The following is a 14,243-nucleotide window of genomic DNA, read 5'->3' on the forward strand; positions in this document are numbered from 1 at the left end:
TCGGACTTTCGACAAGTGATTCAGGAGTCACTCTCTGACTTTAATCGCTTTTCGAATTTTTGATCCCTCTTTAAACTATGTTGAAATTAGGAGGTTATATAGTAGTATGTATATATTACGATACTGTCCAGTATTGTTAGAAATCACGGCATTATTACACTTGTCTCTGAGATTAACTTTCACACTTTAACATTGAAAACGGATAAAACGTGTTCCAAATAAGGAGATGAATCATTTATATTCAGGCTTTACACAAAAACTAATATATACTCAAGTAAACAAATAACACATGAAAGAAGCACAAGTGTTGCTTTATGCATTCCAGAAACCACAATGCAGTATAAACCTGGAAAAGCATAAAGAAACTCTTGCACTATCAGTACTATTAAAACAGAAATGTCGCTGAAGCATTTATACATTTGCAGATAACGTTGCGAGGACTAGATATTTGACATTTAAATGTATCTAAACCTAATGGATGTACTGTATATTAAGACTATGTAAACATGTGTATTCTCTTGAACTGAATGAAAATACCTGAAAAACGACATATGAGTCCTGCAAACACAACACGTACACGTATGTTCGTCAAGTTTACCTAGTCGGGTACTGAAGGGAAAATAGGTTATTGCACAGATGTTTAAATGTTGAGCTGAAGACAAAGAAACATACAATCATGTGGACTAATTGTGGGTGATTTATGTGATTGAAACAGATAACATTGCGAAGGGGAAGGATACACCATCCAGTGGAGATGTTTACCCATCTTCCCGAGCCACAGACGGAAACATTGCTGCAAACAGCTGGGCTGTCTGTATAGAGACAAAGGGCAGCAATCCCAACTGGTGGCGAGTGGATCTGAGTGAGACAGTGTTGATACGTGACGTCACCATCTACTTCAGAACTGACTGTAAGTTAAGTATCGTTACTGACTGTCATTAGTTACACTGTCTGTAACAATCCCAACTGATAGCGAGTGGATCTGAGTGAGACAGTGTTGATAACGTAACCATCTACTTCAGCACTGACTGTAAGTTAAGTATCGTTACTGACTGTCATTAGTTACACTGTCTGTAACAATCCCAACTGATAGCGAGTGGATCTGAGTGACACAGTGTTGATAACGTAACCATCTACTTCAGAACTGACTGTAAGTTAAGTATCGTTACTGACTGTCATTAGTTACACTGTCTGTATAGAGACAATCCCAACTGATAGCGAGTGGATCTGAGTGACACAGTGTTGATACGTGACGTTACCATCTACTTCAGCACTGACTGTAAGTTAAGTAGCGTTACTGATTGTCATCCCCCGCAAGTATATTAGCGGAACAAAGTCCTCGTGCGTTATTTGATGTTATGCCATATTTTAATGCAAAAAGACAACAACGTGATTTATGGTGTATTCTTAACGACTGGTTAGCTAATGACAGGATAATATCGAAATCTGTATGATTTGAAACTAGGCATCGTGATACGCCCTTAAAGAGATGTGGTGTCAAAAGTCAGTTCACAAATTCAGCATCGTGTGTGTCCACCATTGGCGTTGATGCAGGTTTGGGTACTATGACACACTAAATAAAATTTGGTAAATGATGTTTCAGTCAGAGACTGATTCTGGGTTTGACGTAAACGTATCGTCATTTCATCCCAAACATGCTCCATAGGGAACTGGTCCGGAGAAAGAGCTGGTAAGAGGGAATGCAGGACTGTTCTTCTGTCTCAGGAAATATGTCACAAAACAAACGACATATGGATGGATTTTATCTTGCTGAAGTTCGGCGCTACGTCTCTGTCATTGAATGAACGACTGCACATAAAGCTGAATAATCTCATCTCTGTACCGCAGTCAAATTGCCACCCACAATGACAAGTCGTGTAGGACCATGAGATGTGACTGCATCCCATGCCATAACGCTTCTCTTACAAACTGTGGACGTTGAATAGTGGCTTTGCAGTTCATTCTGTGTTGCAAGAATCACAAAGCCACTGGGCTGCGAGGTGGACGGACGTTACAAGAAATGTAATAAAATTAATTAATCCGGAAACGTGTTTGAAAACAATATGAATTTGGAATCAATTACTGGCACAAATCACATTACTACATATTAACTTGCGCAGATACTTAATTTAAACACACACACACACACACACACACACACACACACACACACACACACACACGTACATACATTGCTAATCATAAATACCAGGGTAAAAGCTACAAACAACCACATCTAATCACACATACATTCACACAGGCATATATTTATGATGATAATACTAAGAGCAATGATGCTTTAATATAGGAGGAATATGACAATACGATTATTGCTAAATATCAAACCTAGATGAACTAGAAATTGATAATTATATGGGACAGTATGCTGTAGATAATTACATGATATAGCAATTGCATAACACTGTACTGAGAGTCAAAACCTGACCTTGACCTATCTATACATAAACTAAAACAACAGCACACTAGTTCACGCTAATGCAAGGTACAAATGTACAAATATTATGACACACCGAATTGAAATATTCACATGTTTATTATATTTACAACAGCTGCTGTAACACAAAGTTGACTCTGCCAATTCCAGAGGAAATCTCGACACGTCAGTGAGCAAAACACCATCGTAATCCTGCCGTAGATACTCTCTGCATCGGCATGACGTGCCTGTCGGTGAAGCTGGAACCAAATAAGACGTATTGCCGGCCGTCGAGGCGGGATGTTGTGTTTACCCAATCGTTTCCATACAGTCCTAGAACTGATTGGACGTAAGCCAGGATTGGTCCGAGCAGTCAGTCTGGCAGTCTGGAATCGATTCCTTAGATGGATCAGCCGAATGTGGTTGTCTTGCTGAAGTGACGTCACGCGTAGATTGCCGGTCCGAGGCAAATCTCGTGTTGCATCAATGTTGAAAATGTTTCCATAGAGATGAGATCGTGTTTCGATGGACACCGAATTCTCTGGCCGCTTTATATTGGGATATTCCTGTCTCAAGCATGCCTACGGCGCGGAGTCGCAGATTTTCTGTAACATGTGGCGTACACGCTGTTCAGGTTGTACTTAACGTGTTTTCCACAAAATTCAAAGGTTAGAGGATGATCCGTCATTTTTCAGTTATCAGATCTTCAGCACCAGTTGTGTGAACTTCAGGTGTCAAAATGCATGTAAAAAGCGAGTAAGTTCATTGTACCACGCGCGATCCGTGACATCAAGTTCAGGGCAAAGTGGTGTGCTACATGTTTATTTAGAGTTATTTTTTTTATAATAACTTATATTTTATGCAATTTTTTGTTATGCACAGTTAGTTCTTCCGTGAGTATACAGCCATACAATACACAATATATGTCATTTGTGTGGGTTTGTTGTTGGTTTTTGTGGGTCCATTGTGAAAGTGGTTTATAAAATGAACTTTTAAAAATAATAAACTAACAAAAATAATGAACAGAGGGGTCATTTCCTTTTCCACAACAAATACCTGCTGACACTCTTTAAAAGATAATAAATACATGGATAGTAGAAAGACAGACAGACAGAGAGACAGACAGAAAGACAGACAGACAGACAGGCAGGCAAACAGACAGACAGACAGACGGGATAGTGCAAGTAATGGAAAAAATAGATTAGGACCAAATATCAGTTGATAGACAAATATCATGACTGCTAATTGAAAAACCTTATACAAAATGGTGGTCACTTTCATCTGCCTTTAGATAAGGTTACCCAGTGTCACTCTTCGTGTTCTTTCTTGCTGTTGAAACTCTGGACATTATTAAGTGTGATCGCATGCGTTCTCGTGCAGAGCATGCACCGAATGTATCTCATTTTACTGTAAGAACGTGCACGTGTTTAATCAGATTATTACCAACTAGTGAAAGACTCCCCGGGTGATGATGACATCACACAGCAACTTGGACATATAATTGTGAACATTGACATGTCCTGTTTACTTCACGACTCCATGTCGTCTTTTCATACTTTACTTCATTCTTTTTTTCATTGTATCTTGGTGTATTTTAGTTTTTTGTTGGTTCACTACACGTTTGCTTTCAATTTTTAAATATAAATCTCAAGTCAACTTGTTCACTTGTCTAGTAGTACCATTAGCAGCCTCCCGCCACTACCTCTCTACATTTATATACTCATGTACTGATACAACTTGGAGTAGTTCAACACAGGTGTGTGGTGGGGTTATTTGTATTGCACATATCTTCCAAATTCTCCATTATATTCTACTATACCGCTAGATTTAGTGAGACTGCGCATGTACAATACATCTGTTCAGTTGAGGTCAGCTATCTTGTATTTAAAAAATATTCATACGTACCAGAACTTTTGAGTCCAACAACATTAAACACTACTCATGTAAACATCGTACATCGTAAGATGGGCCTAACTACTGCAGAACATGAAAAATATGATGTTGTATGTCTTTCTGAAGCATGTCTCAGTAATGATATTCATAATGATGCTCCAACTTGATCGAAGAATCAGTTGGTAACGCCATCGATGCTGACGTGGATACTATTATTCTGGGTGATTTTAACACAGGCATACTTTCAGACAATACACAAATTAACTTCTTAGAATCTGCCTTTGGCCTAACCCAAATAAATAATGCAGCAACTACAATCACTGCTTTTGACTTAATCTTACACTTGTGTCTCACCCATCAAGTGTCCGTTGTGTCCTTGATCCTGTTTGTAGTGCCAGTGTACGTTGGTGTTCACTATTCCAAGCAAAAGAAACAATGTCAGAAAAGATGACTCGTCAGCTATCGCGTAAATAGACGTATAGTGTCCCATATTATCAACGTTATTCATAATGTCATTAATTTGCTGACAGATTTAAACCGGATATATATTGCTGATAAATTAGCATCTATAAGAACAAAATGATAAACTATGGATAACTTATAATACTCGAAAAGAGATTCGAAAAAGAAATAGACAACATAGAAGAGCTAAACAAACAGACAAACAGTACCAATGTAGCAAAATTTAGACTGGAATGTCATGCCATTCTCTCTGCAACGCCGGCTCAAGGTCATCCAGAGTGTTGGGGGTGTGAACACGTATGCCTTAGACGCAACTTCCAGATCAGTAGACCTTGCAGGCTAGTCCATATGTGTAATGTTGTTGATCTATGCAATATCATTAATAAGTCTATCAAATCTTGCATGTGTAAAGAGTGGACCACATTCATGCCACACATTTTGCATGGCTGTGTTAGGGCGATGTTGTCATTGTTATCAGATAAATCAATTTGACAGTTACCAAACGTTACGTATTCTTTGATTGAATATTTACCTTTCAGTAAAGTTTCTATTATGCGCAGAAATCCTAGCAATAATGCTAAAAATAATAATAAAAAAATAACAGGATTATAGGTAATATATATTCCAATATTAGCACAATTTGCAGAGGATACCACTCTCAGTTTTGATGGATCAGAAAAAAGTCAAAGCATATGATGATGGTGTTCTGTGAATGATTGAAATAACACATGTTTAAAAAGAACACATATTCAACCATTGTTTCTGGGCAGCGTTAAACATGCTCAAACCCCTAGATGTCCGTGACTTTCTTTCTGTCAATATAAATATTCCAGGGAAAAAGCAGAGAAACGGCATCCGTGTATACGTAACCGACTCCACGGATGCCCCAAGTGGTGACAACTGCTACACCGTGACGGGAAGCGATGGAAGCGCCATTGATGACGTCACACGGGCACCTTGCTTCGGTAGAGGGCGCTACATTTTACTTTACACAACAACCGTGAACAATACAGGGGACTGGCTGCCTAGACTTGACTTCTGCGAGGTGGAAGTAGATGGTAGGTAAACACTACAGATGCAGCGGACGATAACGAAAATAAGTGTTCTCAACTTTACAGAAATGAAAGAAAGCTACTAAAAGCAAGCAGTAGGCATCACACATGAGCTATTTATGGCGTTAAGTAACTTTGAAGCAGACACAAAGGGAAACTTGATAATTTTTTTCATTACATATGATATAAAGTCAGAGACTTGCAAATCTCCATAAAGTAGAACACGTAGATATGAAAAGCTGAAGTAACATACACTTGTCTGAGTGTTTGGTAGTTCTCCCATTACATGACCAACTGATGTTTTAACTATTACCAATGTCAAAGTAACTAATTCAGGACCATCCAGCATCATCCAAATATTTCCCCAAATCATGTAGCCAAGACATGAAAAACTTCATTGCAGTTATGCACATGATGTCAAATGGCTATTCTCATCACCATCGGTATTGTACATTGACTTGTCAGCCACCCTTTACCACTCTCTCACTTTCATCAAGTACTGTGCATGATACTTATGACGTAATCGGTCATCCCCTCCGCTGTCATAACATCAAGTAGGGCTTGGCAGTAGGTAATGTGGTTCAGGGACTGCGAAACTACGGCTGACTGTAGATCGAGGGAGGATTATGCCGCTTGTAGAAATCGCCTTGAGGCCGAACTGAAACTCCGTTCACTTCGTTTATATCCTTACCGTCAACCCAGCTAACATCGGCTCATTGGAGTCTGGTGTATTTGTTTATCAGGTGTTGTAGAGTCAACAATACGTATTGTACGTATTTCTCATCTTCGTCAACGTATAATTCTAAGCTAAGTTGCCCCGGTCACATGTGAACACGTTGATACTAAGAGGAAACAGACAGATACATGTTTGAAGTTTTGCAAGAGATGCTGGTTGTCATCAACACACTAATACAAGACACTATTATGGATGACAACTTCTTTAATTCTTTTAACACGATGTTTCATGATGTCATCCACCTGACGAAGGGGCAAGAATTGGCCTTGAAACGTCGTGTTAAAAGAATTAAAGAAGTTGTCATCCATAATAGTGTCTTGTATTACCTCGCCAACTTCTAGATGCCTTTGAAGAATTTCATCAACACACTAATGGCGTCAAGTTTTCGCGTTCAGGTCGCCTACAAGTGACTCCTCGTAGAGAAATCATCCCTTCTCCTTCATGGCATGTGAAAAAAACAGAGTGGCTTCCACGTCATTTTTTGTCCTACGCAACTGTCGTGTATAGAGTCAGACGCCCATCTATATTCTCAGAACAATACTAACTTGACGTCACGTTCGACGCCACTGCAGTTTAAGGTCATGTGAAAGTCGACCTCTCGTCTTCATGATGTTGATCAATGGGTTGTCTGGTCGAGACTCAATTATTTACAGACAGCGATCATACAGCTGGAATATTGCTGGGTGTGGCGTAAAACTAAACTCACTCACTCACCATTTGGAAGGGGTTTATTCATGGTGTGGGGGTGTTACTTACTTTAAACCTGACCTTGTGATGATCAGACACAATCTTAATGGTGATCGATAAATCACTGACACTCTAGACAGTGTTATCGTTCATTGAAGGCGAGACCAGCCTTCATGGACGACAATGCTGATGCTGATGGACTCACTCTCATGCGTCATGACGTGGCTGCAACTTCACCTGACCCACCAGGACCCACCCAAATCCCCTACAGCATGTCTGGGAATAAAATGTATCATGGGATAAGAGTACCAGAGATCAGCTTCAGTGGCACTTTACTGTAGCCTACGACGCCACAATGATCTGCAAAGTATAATAATTCTTTATTTAGTTTTAAAGCAATATTTCTGAGGCAGGTATCTTCAGTTAGTGCCATCCCACAGAAGCCTCTTGTCTAAATCAATATTTGGATGATAAATTTCCATCTTTACGTTTATGTGACAGTGTGTGGTTCTGGTAATTTCGGCGTTAACTGTGACAACTACTTCCACTGTGACGGTGATGTGTGCAACTACATGAGCGGCGTCTGTCAAAGTGGAACCTGTATGTCAGGATGGATGGGCAACAGTTGCAACATCAGTAAGTTGAATATCAGCAACAAGTAACCACGGACATACACAAACACTTAACAAAAGATGTCACCTTTTTCCCCAGACTATTTTCGTGAATATTCCTATAAATATTTGACTCACGTTTTAACATTTTCAACACAGTATATGTATTTCACAAAAATGACCATAGTCTCTGCACCTCCTGTTTCAGCATGTCCTACAGGACACTATGGACGAGGCTGTACTCAGTCATGCTCAGACAGACTGTGTACACCATGGCACTAGGGATTGTTCAGGTGGATGTCTGACAGGCTACACAACATAGGACTGTACACAGGGTAAAGACTTTACTACTAGTTGAGTACACAGGGTAAAAACTTAGTATCTGTTGAGTACACGGGGTAAAGTCTTAACTACAAAATGTTTTAATTCAGCAAATAGGGAGTACATGGGTGTACAGACTGTTTGACATTGTTGAGTACATAAAGTAAAAACTCTTTAACGTTTGTTGAGCTGAGTTGAGTTGAGTTGGGCTTTACGCCACATCGGCATTATTGCAGCCATATAGTGACGAGATTTATTTACCGTGTAAGTCCGTGGTCCCCAGAAAATTCTTTCACAAATATATATTTTTATTACACTACCATTTTGAAAGCAGAAAACGTCACAGCAACAACTACAAAAAACAAGCAATTCGGTATTTTTTTCAAAACTACAATTTAAAATAATTAAATTAAAAGTCCACACAGTCAAACAAAATATGGAAAGTATGTCCATCCCCATCCTTTTTCAAGAGATAGTCATGAGTAAAACGGCTGTGGCCAAACTACTTCCGTTCTGACTGTCAGTCTGAGTAGCTATACCCACGTGCTGGCTTAAGTTCATGGCGTTTATTTCTTACTACTTAAATGTCCCACATTTTGAAAATTTGTTGAGTACACAGAGTAAGGACTCCAAAATAATAATATATTTATTTAACAGTTTATGTGATATCATTATTAAGGCATCATTATGGCTTTACGTACACATCCATGTATATAGTGACAAACACTGCAAGTCTTACCACTGACAGTTTGACATGAATTGAAGTCTACGGAACGTGGCTGGAAGGTATACCAGGTAAAGATTGCGGGAACAGAGACTTACGCTCTATTCAGCATTTTGTCTCTGAAACTATGAGACATGTTAGACTATTTGACTATTGGTAATGCGATATATTCGGAATATAGATGTGATTTATTTTTCTGTAAAGAATGCTTGGACACATATGGAGAGGATTGTGGTAGAAACTGCTTCGACAGACATTGCAGTGACACCTCCTCCTCAATATGTGATCACGTGACTGGTCTGTGTGACGGAGGCTGCAGCCCCGGATGGAAGGGTGTCGACTGTACGACAGGTGAAATTTGATTGTGTGGATATGCCATATATATATCATTGATGATTTCTTTTCATGCAAAGTACGGACATTGCAGAATAAGGCAAGTTATTGCACGCACGACTCAAAGATATCCTTTCTCAATATCGGTTCTCACTTTAACAATTTACAGACCGCCGCCATATAGCTGGAATATTGCTGAGTGCGGCGTAAATCTCAACTCACTCACTCACTCACTCACTCACTCACTCACTCACCCACCCACCCACCCACCTACCCACCCACCTACCCACTCACTCACTCACTCACTCACTCACTCACCACGAAGATCAATGACTAATGAAAGGGTCCTGCTTCGTCCGGCAAGATGCAGACGATCAACACACTGTGTGTGAACCAGAACCCCGAGGAAGAGGTTGACAGGGCCCATCGCCCGATTAGATGTGATTACTTCACAGATAGGCACAGGTAGGAACGTCTCGCCTCCTGGTCCCCTATCCCATGTCTCTGATATAGCCCTGGGTTCATTGGTTTGATGTAAAATTGCTATATTCTCCACAATACCAACTGCCATCGTCGGGTATGGAGGAAACGTCTTTACCAGGGTCACAGGTGATGATCCATGCAGCTGAATACTTTGGCGGTGGCAAAGTGATGGTAAAGGGATGCAATTCGAATGATGGCAAATTGGATCTTTTTACAATAATTTGAGCAGGAAGTATTGGGTACAGTTTGAAAACCCTAACCTTGACAGTTGACCGATATTCATAGATATCAGTACTAGACCTTTCCGTTACGTTCAGAACAATATCATCGAAATATTACCCTGGTCCACAAAGAGTCTCGATATGAACCCGGGGCCCCTTCGAACATTGTTTAAATTCTCTTGGGCGTAAGTTCGCGGTAGAGCTCCCCGTGTTCAAAATCTGCAGGGACTGACACATGTGAAATGCCAAGGAATCTGAGGCTAAGACTTCCACCTGTATGAGGAGGATGAGGATTTACTGATGTGGTCGCCAGAGGTGGTGGATACAATCACAATTCATATTTGAGAACTGTGTGGGAATCAGATGGGTTGCGTAGCCATGACATACTTTCCAGCACTGCTGACATTGTAAGGTACTGCAAGCTCCAGAAAAACTGCGATCTCAAACATAACGTATCCGTCACTGCGATCTTGTCCATTTTCTACCAAGCTCGTACTTGATTTCAATAAAATTCGTTGTGTAATGATAAGCATGTTGATAATAATTATTCAAAACATTGCCATGTTTCAGCCTTCATACGTATTTATATCAAAAGGAAAGTATAATGAAAATACCGAAGTCGCCGGTGAAAGTATTCTGAAAGCCATAGTCTTGAATAACCAAGTTGTTTTGGTGTCTGTTGCCATTGATAAGAGAATACCCATGCTGCCTGCATCTCATACCAGGACATTCCTAATGCTTTTCATGTGAACACGTCTGATCACTCAGATCTTGCTCATACGCTGAGTGTGTCCAGGATGTGGAGTACGGTGCTGGATGTGTGGGTAACTGCAGTGCCCGGATGTGTGATGGTGGGCCGGGCAACTGTCATCGGGGTACAGGTCGCTGTGACGCAGGATGTCAGTCTGGGTGGACGGGTGTGGATTGTGCACAGCGCGGTATGTCTATTCTGTACTTTATGTGACCGACAATAAATCTTTCTTCAGACTGATATGAAACATAATTGTTTTTGTGAACATTTTGATTATTTGACTTACAAGAAGTGATCAGTTTGTCCCCGGTCACAAGTATATCCCCAGAAGTAGCTGGTGTCGTTGGAGCTGTGATGATGTTGCTCGTCTTTGTCGTGGTGAAAGGTGTGGTCTGTCTGTGCAGGAAGGGAGACTTCAGGTGTGTTACCATGGACTCGAGATGTATGTTTGTAGTGACAAAGGTCGTTTGATGCAATACAAACTCATCCTAGTTGATACTGAATGGAGAGTAAATACTAAGGGGCTCCAGGAGGAGTGTGGGGGATGTAGAAACACACAGACCTCATAAAGATGTGTAGATGTTGGAAGCAGTTTAGGAATTTGATTTTCTTGTTTGTTTCAGACTGGGCAAGAGGACCCCAAGAGAGCAATCTGGCACCCCCGGGACTAGCCACTCAATGCAGTCAAACATGATGTGCTGCCTACACATGACTACACCAAGCTGGACGGGATCCACACAGAGCATCATGACACATTACGGTCTACAGTTGACTACCAGAACAGTGATGTCCGCGTCCAGCTGGACGGGATCCACACAAAGCATCATGACACATTACGGTCTACAGTTGACTACCAGAACAGTGATGTCCGCGTCCAGCTGGACGGGATCCACACAAAGCATCATGACACATTACGGTCTACAGTTGACTACCAGAACAGTGATGTCCGCGTCCAGCTGGACGGGATCCACACAGAGCATCATGACACATTACGGTCTACAGTTGACTACCAGAACAGTGATGTCCGCGTCCAGCTGGGCGGGATCCACACAGAGCATCATGACACATTACGGTCTACAGTTGACTACCAGAACAGTGATGTCCGCGTCCAGCTGGACGGGATCCACACAGAGCATCATGACACATTACGGTCTACAGTTGACTACCAGAACAGTGATGTCCGCGTCCAGCTGGACGGGATCCACACAGAGCATCATGACACATTACGGCCTACAGTTGACTACCAGAACAGTGATGTCCGCATCTAGTGTTTGCGGCTGTTGTATACTCCTTGGAGCCAACAGCTGGGCAGACGTTCTTCAAAATACTCATTAATCAAATAGTTTGGACGCATAGGTAACAAGCCTGTGGCCTAGATTGGTCTAACATGTTCCACTCTGATCTAACTGACTTGACTAGCCGAGAACATGCGACACATCACACATAGGAATACTTAGCTGACAAGGACACTTAATCACGCAAACACAAGATACACTGTTAGAGGGTAATGGAAAATGGTAATGGGTGGGTATGTACTTTGTGCTAGGTGTGGAAAGACTTGTACAAATCCAGAACAGTTCCTTCTCTAGGGTACTGCATCAGGGCAGTTATAAAGCTGAGACAGAATCATACTGACAATGGAACGTGTTTTACTTGGAAATACAGAGACGTTTTTCCATATTAAGAAGGATGAAAGGCCAGGTTTGGTATAGTGCTCCACAAAGAATCATTCTTCAGTTGACCAATATTAGTCAAGACACTGAAGGGGTGCCATCGCCAACCCTACATCATGTTTGATTGTAGCCCTTCAGATATGGCTGGCAAGCTTCAGCGACAAACTGGCCGTGTCTTTGTCTGGAATATGGATTTGCAACGAAACGTCACACTGCGTGTTGTCACGCTTTTTGTGGATTTTAATCGCATTACTTATCAATGCACAACACAGCTATTTCTGCGTATTCTTGTTTCTTTCGTCTGCACGAGTCATTTTGTTGAGATGTTTAGAAATGAATAGAGAATTAAATATAGTGATATGTAAAAGTATATTGTACGTTCTGTCAAGGAAGTCATTGATACTACTACTGCTACGGCTGCTGCTACTGCTGCTGCTGCTGCTACTACTACTACTGCTAGTACTACTTCTACCACTACTGCTGCTGCTACTGCTGCTGCTGCTGCTACTACTACTACTGCTAGTACTACTTCTACCACTGCTGCTGCTACTACTGCTGCTGCTGCTACTACTACTACTGCTAGTACTACTTCTACCACTGCTGCTGCTACTACTGCTGCTGCTGCTGCTGCTACTACTGCTGCTGCTGCTACAACTACTACTGCTACTACTACTGCAACTACTACGACTACTATTACTATTATTACTACTACTACTGCTACTGCTGCTACTACTACTACTACTGCTGCTACTGCTACTACTGCTGCTACTACTACTTCTACTACTGCTGCTGCTACTGCTGCTGCTACTACTACTATTATTACTGCTGCTGCTGCTACTACTACTACTGCTACTGCTGCTGCTACTACTACTGCTACTACTACTACTGCTACTACTACTACTGTTATTATTACTACTACTGCTGCTACTACTACTACTGCTACTACTACTACTACTGCTACTACTATTACTGCTGCTGTTGCTACTACTGTTACTGCTACTACTGCTACCACTATTATCACTACTACTACTACTACTGCTGCTGCTGCTGCTACTACTACGACAGCTACTACTACTACTTTATAGCTTCTCATCAGCAGAGGGGTACAATAACAACAAAGAAAATGTCTTACAGTCAACGCACATTGACCCAGTATGCGAGCGATGTCCAGAGTGTACGATTTGAGCAATGTGAAATAGGTGAAACATTCCTGCACAGCCTCTCACTGGCTCTATATGTGCAACATATCACATCTGAAGCACTGCCGCATAACAACATCCCTGACAAGATGTCATGTAGTATTGGCAGACGTCTGATGACAGGTGACTGGGACAGAGTGAGTTTATTCTGTGTCCTCCTAAGAGTAGTCTATACATTACAGGTGAGACCCATGGCGTGTTGCCGTCAGCCACTCTGATAGTCAGGCTCCTCATCGCCTTTGTCCCGTATGCGTCATGTACTGTAACAGATTCAACTGTCTAGCAAACGCGAATGTAACCATGTAAGAGGTGATTTCCAGACTGAATAATTCTGGACAACATAGAAATTGGTAGATGCGAAACTAAATATATTGGACAAAAATAGGATATTTGTAAATTTTGAAATTATGAATAATGATGTATTTATTCTCATTATTTATACTCATAAAATATCAGTCATAAAATACCCATATGCCTAACCTATTTTGTCCAGTATGGTAAATCAGTAAATGACCACGTAAGATGCACAACATATGCTGCAATATGCTACTGTAGCAACGGCTTTAAGCACAGTCTGTGATCCATCCCACTCAGCCACCATGACTGACAGTGTGGGTTCGAATCCCGGACTCAACACAAAAAAAGTCTACCATCACTCCTTCT

At 41.2% G+C, this 14,243-nt stretch overlaps 1 pseudogene; it reads left to right on the forward strand.

Annotated features, from left to right (window-relative positions):
* The first annotated feature begins 551 nt into the window (after positions 1 to 551).
* LOC137291135 (uncharacterized) lies at positions 552 to 11,976 on the forward strand (annotated as a pseudogene).
* Positions 11,977 to 14,243: the final 2,267 nt, after the last annotated feature.

This window comes from Haliotis asinina, chromosome 7, assembly GCF_037392515.1.
Source record: "Haliotis asinina isolate JCU_RB_2024 chromosome 7, JCU_Hal_asi_v2, whole genome shotgun sequence".
In the NCBI taxonomy this organism is placed as follows: Eukaryota; Metazoa; Mollusca; class Gastropoda; order Lepetellida; family Haliotidae; genus Haliotis; species Haliotis asinina.